This window comes from Myxine glutinosa, chromosome 10, assembly GCF_964187855.1.
Source record: "Myxine glutinosa chromosome 10, kmMyxGlut1.1, whole genome shotgun sequence".
In the NCBI taxonomy this organism is placed as follows: Eukaryota; Metazoa; Chordata; class Myxini; order Myxiniformes; family Myxinidae; genus Myxine; species Myxine glutinosa.
Window position 1 is genome coordinate 48,418,140 of NC_136270.1, and position 10,927 is coordinate 48,429,066.

Below are 10,927 nucleotides of genomic sequence, written 5' to 3' on the forward strand. Positions count from 1 at the left end.
TGTCTACGATTCAAGCAGCCTACCTAAGGTTCGAATACATTTTATTAACTCATGAAATAACATTATAGAACAGCATTTTATAACATAGCTTACGTGGTAATACGTCAGTCAACCGGCATTTATAATTGAGCATTAAGCAGTAACAAATCTGAGACCTGACATTAAAATAACACTTTATACGGATCCGGAGGAGACAGACATCTACAGCAAGCTACAGCAAGAACATGCCAAGTCAAGCCTTCCTGAAAACACATTGATTCTCATTCATTTATATATGAATACGATTATCAGAAAATCTCCGAGAGAACAAAGCGACTGGCGAGAGTCCCTCCCCGTCATTCCTAGCCCCCACCGTTATCCGCTCTGTCATTCGGGGGAGTGCAGCACGCACCTTATCATTCGGACCAGATGTGATTTCAAAACTCCGACGAGGCAGAAAATATAACTCATTAAAGGGAGGGTGCATTCTTGGCTTCGACAAACCCATAAAGTATATGGGTTTGTTCAAAATGAGTAATTCAGAGCATGTTTATACAGAGTCAAGCGTCGCTGTGATTAATACAAAATATATATGGTTCACGATAGGTTTTATGTCTGCAACCTAAACATTCTGCTAGTGTTACGCAAAATCACGCGCATGTGAGCGTTCTCCTGCCCGCGGCTCGAGGCGCCGTCTGAGAATCATGATAGGGATTTTACGACCGGCCTTATCTAGCCTCGAAAGTGCACACGTATACAATTTGTCCAACACGACTGAAGCGAGCCTTTCCTCATTTTAAATGAAAGCGAAGCAAAAACCTCATTGTAACTCAGGCGTCACTGTCATTAAACAAAACAGTTAATGTTTTTGGCAATTTATCAAAGGATTTATGTCTACGATTCAAGCAGCCTACCTAAGGTTCGAATACATTTTATTAACTCATGAAATAACATTATAGAACAGCATTTTATAACATAGCTTACGTGGTAATACGTCAGTCAACCGGCATTTATAATTGAGCATTAAGCAGTAACAAATCTGAGACCTGACATTCCTTCCTCTTGTCTCGTCGAGACAAAGTATCTCAAGAGACAACGTGCCACATCGGGCTTTATTGAAAGACCATCGTGTAATGCGGGTATCTCCCAAGGGCATACCGTGCGCCCATAGCGCCTCGCCCGTGCATTTGGGGAACGTGTCGTGTGGTGCGTGCTTGGAGCCTGAGGGCTCAAAACATGAAAGTTCATTAACGTTTCGGATCCACAACGAAGACGTCTGGTCCAGATGAGGTTCTGCTCCGCCAGAGGGTGCATCACTTCCCCTGCGGAACTGGCTCCCCCCACCCTTTGCAGACGCAGTCCTTGCAGATCTTCGAAGTTAATCAACGGTCATGCCCATGAGGTCCCTCACGTGTTGCTGTTCTGGGGAATACAAAATGTCGTCAGTATCTTGTGTCTCAATTTCCTGGTCAGGGTACAGAGCGTAAAAATCCGAATCCGAATCACTTGAAGCAAAGAGATCCGCAACATGTGGATCAAAGAGATCCGAAACATTTGAAGAAAAGAGAGGGACTTCCTTTATGTCAAAGTCTCCCATGGGCGCCTGGTCGGCTTGCGGGTCTAGGACATCCGCGTCGGGTCCCTCAACCGCCAGACCCAGCGTCGCAATCAGATCCATAGTTGGGTCAGAAGGGGGCGTGCAGCTGTCAGCTTGTAATACATAAGAGGCGTTAGCCAGTACACGCAAGGGGTTTATAGCACAAGTATCACAGTCATCACAGACACCGTTACAGGCAGCAGCCAGTTCCCACATGGGATCAACACAAGTATCACAGTCATTACAAAATTCAATGCAATTTTCTGGAGCGCCGGTCACGTCTGCCTTGTTGAAGGACCCGTTCAGGTCGACGGCCTCTGTGGTCAGAACCATAGTCGTTGTCGGCGGCTTCTTCAATTTCCATCCTGTAAAATACTTTCTCATACAGAGGAGGACTAGAGATTTCATTAGTGCCCCCCAAATTACTACCCCGATTATCACAGCCAGTGCGGTCAATAACCACTTCACTATGGTGCCCGTCCATCCCTGGAACCAGTCAGTGAGCCAGCTAAATGTATAAGAATTTTCGCGCGCGATCCGATCGATCGTCAGGGCGTGGCTAGTTTCCCTTAGTCTCACTATTGCGGCTGACACTCCTTCAGATGGATCGGGTATGTAAGTGCAACATTTTCCCTCTATTATTCCGCATACCCCTCCTTTCTCTGCCAAGAGCATGTCCAAAGCCACCCGATTCTGCATCACCATTGTACGCATGTGAATCACCGTATCCAATAGTATGTCATGAGCCGTAGCGGTGTCGTTTGCCACCTTTTCTAGGGCCAAAGCCAATTTATCTATCCGGAAACTATCCATGACTGTGCCCGCTCCTGGGAAGAAGAAACCAAACACCTTTTCCCATAGGCTCCCGTGTAGTTTAGTGGTTCCATCTTCGTTCATGACTGACCTCTTATAACGCCTGTCCAAGGACTTTGGGTCTAGCTCATCCAGTATCTCAACGTCAGGAAGGACTGAACCCAGATAACATGTGCCCCCCCAATTATTTGGTAAATAGGGGTAAGCCTTGTCGCCGCATATAAACATTGTCCCATGGGGTGGGACCAGGTGGGTGGATAAGCACTGGGTTCCCCTTACCACCCCATTAATCCTACTAACCCCCCTAGAGAATGTTATAGCCGTTATGTTGTGGTTGTGTTTATCTTGCAGTACTATTCGTAGTGTAATCCCCGAGCTCCCTTGTCCCAGCTTCCCGGGGAGAGTGTAGGCGCATTCTGATTCTCCCATACGCAAGTGGCCGGAACCCTGGAGGCAGACCGTCCCTTTCTGTGGTTTGACCCAGACGGGGGCAGGCCTCTCGGCCACATGGGCAATCATTGACGGGCGATAATTAAATTGTCGATTGCAACTCTTGCCGTTGTCAACCCCTTCTCTTTCCAGCGTGGTGACTAAACATGGGGAATCGATAGGTTGTGAGCAGAGGTCATTGAGGGACAGAGGTAGCACTATCATGTGTATTCCTGTGGTGCCTGCTTGGGGAAAGTGCATGCACGACCAGCAGTGTGTCCTATTTTGAATTGTTGCCACCTCCCTGGCCACTTTCCAATATGTGTTTTCCCCCTTCTTTGGGGCCTTATTCTGGGGGTGTGGCGTGAGTATGTATTCGATGCATGGTGTGTATTTAGTTTCGCCCCTGGCCGCGCCAGGGGTCCAGACGCTGCACCGGACCTGCATGGTCATGTCTTTCCCTAGGCGTGTGCGTGTTTGTAGCTTAAAATCAGGGGTTCCCCATTGGTATCCTGGTTGGGCCAAGGTCTTAATTCTAGCTTGCCCGTCTTCCCGGAACTCTCGTTGCTTTTGTAGTACCATGCCAACGCGTCCAGGCCCTGCCGACAGTGCTAGCCAATTTATGTTCACCCAATTTGTGTGCAGGGCTTTCTGTTCGAAACATGGTAGTGATACTCTTTGTCCCCATGTTACGGTGAGGTGTCGGGTTTCGTTTTCGCATCTATTGGAATCGGAGTTTCCCCTAGCTGCTGTCGCTACCAATAGTATCGTACCTATGATTAGGCCCATCCTTACTGTGGTTGCTGTGGTGTAGTGTCTGGTGCTTGTATGGCCAACTTACAGTGCGTGGCGTGGATCCACGAGGTCTTGCCCTCGCAAAAGACGGCCGTTGGTGTAGTCAGCAACACCTGGACTGGTCCCGTCCACCTTGGTTCCAAGGCGTTCTTGCGGGTGAAGTGTTTTACGAGCACGTAATCGCCGGTCTGGAAGTCGTGGATGGCGTGGTTTGTTGGTTCAGGCAACGCCTCTCGTACCCGGGCGTGAATGCTGCGTGCCACAATGGACAATCCTCTGCAAAACTTTAAAAGCATGTCATCCATCACAGGCAAGTCAAATTTGGACATGTCCATCGGGGCCGAAACGGGCAAACTCATAGGTCGTCCCATTAATATCTCGTGGGGGGAAAGGCCCGTGGTGTGGCCCGGGGTGGAACGAATACTCATTAACGCCAGCGGGAGTGCTTCCGGCCACTTCAAACCTGTGTCTGCACAGATCTTGGCTACCTTAAGTTTCAGCGTCCCATTGGTGCGTTCCACAAGTCCCGCTGATTGTGGGTGATAAGCGCAATGGAAAGATTGTTTCACGCCCAGTGCCTTTAGGATGCCCTTAATCACCTCTCCCGTGAAATGGCCCCCTTTGTCTGACGAAATTTTCTGAGGGATGCCGAATCTGCACATGAAATCCCGCACGAGGCGCTTGGCTACTGTCGGGGCGTCTGACTTAACGCATGGATAGGCCTCGACCCATTTTGTGAACATGTCCACGATTACCAGGACATATCGGAACGACATACTTGGTTCCATGTTAATGAAATCGAACTGGACATGACAGAAGGGCCCGATTGGTCGAAGATGGCCCGCGTTATGTGGGTGCCTAGGTGGTGCCCCCCTGTTGTGTTGTTGGCAAATCGCGCATGACCGGCACACCTCAGATGCGATTCGCGACAGTCCCGGTGCCGCCCAGGTATAGTTTATCTGTTCTATCACCCCCCTCTGGCACACATGGCCATTTTGATGTCCCATACGTGCCAGCCAAGGCAGTAGTTCCTTGGGTGCTATTGGTTTTCCGTGAAGGGTCCACATCGCATTTGGTCCGGGGCGTGTGGCCCCTCGTTTTACCCAGTCATCATGTTCGGCTGCTGTTGCTGCGTTTTGAAGTTTTATAACGTCCTCATTAGTCGGTGAGGCGATGGTGATGGTGCACTCATTTTTCGAGGAAGGGGTTAGTCCTGAGGTCGGTACGTTGGCAGTTTGCGTGTGTGCCCCTTTTGCTCGCGTTACCATCGGCATGTTCCGTCCTATTTGTTGGTTGGCCGCTTTTCCTGCCGCTACGTCCGCTCTGGTGTTGCCTCGGGCGACGTCAGAGTCTGTCCTTTGGTGGCCGCGACATTTGATCACCGCGATAGCGCGGGGGAGCAAGATGCTTCGGAGTAGCCCTTCAACCAGTTCGCCGTTTTTTATGACCGAACCCGCAGATGTGAGAAAGCCTCGCATCTTCCAAATTGCCCCTTTGTCGTGAACTACCCCGTGCGCGTATGCTGAATCTGTATAAATGTTGACGGCAAGGTCCGCCGCCAAGCTGCATGCTCTAGTCAAGGCGCACAGCTCCGCCTGCTGGGCGGAAAATGTGGGCGGAAGGCGCCCGCTTTCTATCGTCTCATTATCTGAACACACCGCGTATCCGGATAGCAAAGAGCCGTCCCATCCGCGTTTAGCTGATCCGTCGACGTAGTACACACGATCGGGGTTATCGAGGGGAACGTCCTTCAAGTCCGGACGTACCGTAGAGACTTGCTGTACTACATCAACACATACATGGGGTTCGCCCTCCTCTGGGGTGGGCATCAGTGAGGCCGGGTTGAGTGTAGTGCAACGTTTAATGGTGACGTTGGCGGCCGTAATCAGTGCTGTTTCGTATTGCATTAATCTAGTGGTCGATAAGTGTTGTGTTGTCCGCTGTAGTAACAGTGAAGTGACGCAGTGTGGTACCTGTAGCGTTACCGGGTGCCCCATCACAATGTCCGCTGTCCTTTCCACTGCGTACCTAGCCGCTGCCACGGCTTGCAGGCACACCGGAAACCCTTGCTCGACCGGTTCCAGCTTTTTACTAAAGTAGGCTACCGGTCGTTCCTTATCTCCATGAGTCTGTGTCAAAACGGACTGAGCAAAACCCCTTATTGCATGAGTGTAAAGGGTGAATGGTTTCGCATAATCGGGGAGTCCTAAAGTCGGTGCCGTTACCAATGCCTTTTTCAGCCCCTCGAAACAGCGCATCAATTCGTCCGTCCAAACCAAGTAGTTTGGTTCTCCTATTCTGGTGGCTTCGTACAGCGGTTTAGCAAGTAGTGCGTAGTCAATTATCCAAGAGCGGCAGTAACCCGTCATACCTAGGAAGCGCAACATCTGTCGTTGCGTACTTGGCCGTGGCGATTCCATGATAGTGGTCACTCGTCCAGCATGCAGTTCTCGCTTCCCGTGTGAAATGGCATGACCCAAATAGGTTACTACCTTCCGTACAAATTGGAGCTTTCTCCGTCCCACCTTGTGGCCCTTGGCCGCCAAGGCTCTTAGCAGGGCCATGGAGTCCCCTTCGCAGGCTTCCTTGGAAGGGGAACAAATCAACAAGTCGTCAATGTATTGTAACAACACCGATCCCCCTTTTAGTTCCACGTCTGCCAAATCGCGGTGCAGCGCTCGGGAGAACAGGGTGGGGCTGTCGGAGAACCCTTGGGGTAACACCGTCCAGGTGAACTGGCGCCCCCTAAAGGTGAAGGCGAACAAGTATTGTGACTCAGGTGCGATAGGTACGGAGAAAAAGGCAGAGCATAGGTCAATGACGGTAAAATGTGTTGCGTCCGGTGGGATAGATGTCATAAGGCCTTCCGCATTTGGTACCACTGGGTGTATGCCTTGTATGACTTTGTTCACTTCCCTCAAATCCTGCACGAACCTCCATTTATCCTGCATTGGTTTCTTCACGGGCAAAATCGGTGTGTTGCATTGGCTGTTAGTTTCCACAATTATTTTCTGTTTCACCAAAGATTGAATCACTGGCTCTATGCCCGCATCGGCCTCGTGCCGCAATTTATATTGTCTCACGTTTGGGAGGGGCATTCCTGGTTGGATCGGTATTACCAGAGGTTTGGCGTCGCGAATTCGCCCCACGTCGTTGTCGTGTTGGGACCACAAATCGGCCGGGACCTCCTCTAAAAGGCCATCGGACTCGCCCGGGCCCTGAGGCACCGTTCGTACAACGTGGGTGCCCTTTGGGGGCAGGTCTGTCTCTTCAAATTTTCCTTCTATACTCTGCTCATCATGGGTGATTACATACCCCTCGTTTTTGTCGAGCACTGTCACTGTCCAGTGGTCCACTTCATAAATGGCGCTGCACGGAATTTCTCGCAAGCGCCCCATCATCCATCCTACACTTTCCGCCGGCCACCCTTTGGCGGTGGTGAGGGTAACATGGGCGTCCACCCCTGCGGGATACTGAGACAACGCCCGCTGCTCCGCAGTTAGGGTTACCTTGACGCCTATTCCCTCCCGTCCAACCCATATATTTGACAACGATAGGTCCGAATTCTTACCTATTGACCCCTTTATCCTTTCTCGGTACTCGTCATCATCGCCCCTAGCATCGTAGTAAGCCGTGCAATGGGGAGGGTTGTCCTTTATGTCTGTTGTAATTTGATGTACGCGCAGCCAATCTCGCAACCCGTCGTTCCGGGAGCACACTGTGTCTAGGACATGTATCCAAGTGGCCAAAGCCCTCTTTTCCAGGCTCCACCAGTAGGCGGTGGGGCCGGGCCGAGACAATGCCGTCATTAACAGATCGCGTTTGGATTCCGCGACGTCTACAAAAACTCCCTGCTCCGTACATGAAATTTGGCAGCCTAAACGGCAAAGTAGATCCCGTCCCAACAAGTTAGTCGGGGCGGTGGTAGTCATCAAAAAAGCGTGTCTAGCCTCTAGTGGGCCGCACACCACTCTTACCTCTTCTGAAATAGGGAGCGCTTGGGGCAAGCCTGAAACTCCCACTATCTGGACATCCCTATCTGTGGGGCGCAAGGATGGTAGCTGCCCCTCGTTAATAGTACTGCGAGTAGCGCCCGTATCGACGAGAAAGTCTACCTGTTGCCCATCTACGTCTAGTGTCAAGGTCGGCTCCTCGGTTGGTGTCATAGTCAAGAGGGGACATTCTACGGGCGGCCCGCCGGCTTCCTGTCAATAGGCTACTTGATTTCTCTGTGGCGGGTACCCCTGGCGGGGCCCCCGGCAATCGCGTTTCCAATGTCCCGTCCGTCCGCAACGGAAGCACGCCCCCTGTGGAGCGGTGGATGCGGGGTACCTGTTGCTATTGCGCTGACCCTGTTGCGTCGGACGCCTCGCAGGCTGTTGGTTCCGTTGGTCCCATTGTGGCGGCCCATTCCCGTTCGCTCCGCTTGGGGCCCAATAACTTGGGGGAGGCCCATCGATTTGGGAAGGGGGTCCCTGTGGATACCCGTTCTGGGGAGGGGGCATTTGTACTGCCCAGGTCTGTGGAGGGGGTGCTTGCATGGCCCAGCTCTGCGGCTGTGGAGGGGGCCCCTGCATGTTCCAGTTTTGGGGAGGGGGTCCTTGTGTGTTCCAATTCTGGGGAGGGGGTCCTTGTGTCCGCATGTCGACTCGTCCCCTGTCGTTATCGTCGACGTCGTCGTCGTTTTCGTTATCGCGGCCCCACTCTTCGTTGGGCTCTATCCTAGTGTTCCGATTCTGGGCCCGTCCTTGGCCTCGATTCCCCTTCTCTTTTTGGTTGAGTTGGGCCCGTTTTTCCTGGACCAGCATTTGCAACATGTCGTCCTTAACATCGACCTTCTTATCGTCTCCGTCGCCACATTGTTCGGCCGCTTCAACTAGTTGGTCGGTTGGGGTGTTTCTCCATCCTATCATAGCCGTTTGAATGCGCTTCCTAACTGCCGGTCTCATCCCTTCTACCAAAAAGTTGTTCACTACAGCGTGAGGGAGATCTTGTGCCCGCACCTGGCCCAGTCCTCCCCACTTTAACACTGCTCTTTCTACCCTCTCTCTCCAATCGATGGCTGCTTCGCCATGCTTCTGTTTTAGGCCGTATATTTTATTCCAATCTGGCCCTGCGGCTGGCATCAGTGCGGTGTATACCCCGGCCAACAATAGGTCGACCAGGGCCTCCCAATCGGCGAGGGTCTGGGCCGCGGTTGCGGCCGGGGGCGGTGCTACATTTGGCCAGCGTGCGTGTACTTTGGCCTGGTCCCACACCCGCGCGGGCAATACAGCCTTCCCCATGTGGCAGACGTCCCGCCAATCTGCACCTGTATTTTGTATCCACATACGCATAAATTCCGGTATCTGACCGGGATGTTCAGCCAGCAGGGTTCTCACCCGCTCCTGCATAGACGCCAAATCTGATTCTCTCCAGGGTATCCTGACGTTAATGGGTGCCCCCCTGTTCAGTCCTATGGTTTTTAAGGGACACATCCCGATTGTAGGCTGTGGGTTCTCTGATTCCGTGAACCCTTCCAATGAGGGGTACAGTTCTCCTAGCCCCTCTGGGGCCGCGAACCCGCTGTCCGCCCCACTAGCTTCTTGTCTTCTAAATGGATTGCCCGGGCTAAGGTGAACCTGAGGGGCGGCTGGTCTAGTTTTCTGGGGGTCTAACCCCTGGGGAAACAGGGGCGGGGGTGGGGGAGGTGGCGCCTGTGGCCCGGGGACAGGGCTCAGGGCTTGAGGGGGTAGGGGCATGGCAGCTGCCTCCCCTACCGCGGGGTCTTGGTCCGGATTTTGGACGAGCGGCATTAGCGAATGTTTAGGTTGCTTAACTACCTCCCTAATTGTTTTGTCCTGAACCTTGTCTGCTTGCTTCTTTTGGTCCTGAAGCTTCAGTACTTCCCCTGCCAGGCTAGCCTGTCTTGTGGCCGCCAATCGCTTCATTCCTTCCTTTTCCCACCACCCAAACACCTTCCAATAATCGGGTGGGAAGTGTTTCTTTTCCTTTTCTAGCTTATCCAAAGCTCCGTACAACACTTCCAATTTGTCAAGTGCAAACGATCCCTCCTCTGGCCAGGGATGACTTAAATCTTTAGTTAGCACAGCCCAGTCCTTTATTGGTCTTACCGCGGCAAAATGATGCCTCTTAAACATGAAAGATGCCGGGGTTCCCTTGAGGGGTTCCCCTTCTTTCGTTAGCTTGTTTCCCATCTTGTTGCTCTGGGCTGATCCTTCCTGGAAAGTTCTCGGCCTACTCAACCTTTACGGCTGTCCGACCTCACTTTCCCCCTCGTCCTTGTTAATTATTACGTTACCCTTAAATAATATCCAGCGCAAATATTGTAACGTTACTCTTAAATAATATCCAGCGCTAAATCTATCCTTAGCTTTACTCTTAATGTTTATCCAGCGCAAATATTGTAACGTTACTCTTAAATGATATCCAGGTGATTTCAACAAAGACACGTCATTCTGTGGCCTGAAATGAGCCTCTACTTACAATTTCTGTTCGGAGAGCAGGCAGAGCAGAAGGCAGAAAGGAACGGGCTGAACCCGCTCCAGGAAGGAAGGTACGACGTGCCGGCGTCCCGGCGTTCGGACAGCCTTCCTTCTGTCGCTCGGGGTCCGCTCTCTCTGTCCTCTGTCTGCTGCAATCCGAGTCACGGCACCAAATGTCAGACACCACCTTTTCTGATCGAAGTAGAGTTCCACCAACAGGCTTGAGAATGACGAGACCTTTATTAAAATAACACTTTATACGGATCCGGAGGAGACAGACATCTACAGCAAGCTACAGCAAGAACATGCCAAGTCAAGCCTTCCTGAAAACACATTGATTCTCATTCATTTATATATGAATACGATTATCAGAAAATCTCCGAGAGAACAAAGCGACTGGCGAGAGTCCCTCCCCGTCATTCCTAGCCCCCACCGTTATCCGCTCTGTCATTCGGGGGAGTGCAGCACGCACCTTATCATTCGGACCAGATGTGATTTCAAAACTCCGACGAGGCAGAAAATATAACTCATTAAAGGGAGGGTGCATTCTTGGCTTCGACAAACCCATAAAGTATATGGGTTTGTTCAAAATGAGTAATTCAGAGCATGTTTATACAGAGTCAAGCGTCGCTGTGATTAATACAAAATATATATGGTTCACGATAGGTTTTATGTCTGCAACCTAAACATTCTGCTAGTGTTACGCAAAATCACGCGCATGTGAGCGTTCTCCTGCCCGCGGCTCGAGGCGCCGTCTGAGAATCATGATAGGGATTTTACGACCGGCCTTATCTAGCCTCGAAAGTGCACACGTATACAATTTGTCCAA

The 10,927-nt window shown here is 51.5% G+C and overlaps 1 long non-coding RNA gene across 1 annotated transcript; it reads right to left on the reverse strand.

Moving 5' to 3' along the window:
* Positions 1-1,709: 1,709 nt before the first annotated feature.
* Positions 1,710-10,272, reverse strand: LOC144894036 (uncharacterized). The gene is made up of 2 exons (XR_013624721.1): positions 10,100-10,272; positions 1,710-3,865 (listed from the first exon to the last, which is right to left on the reverse strand). It is a non-coding gene; the product is annotated as an uncharacterized LOC144894036 (long non-coding RNA).
* Between the last annotated feature and the right edge of the window lie 655 nt (positions 10,273-10,927).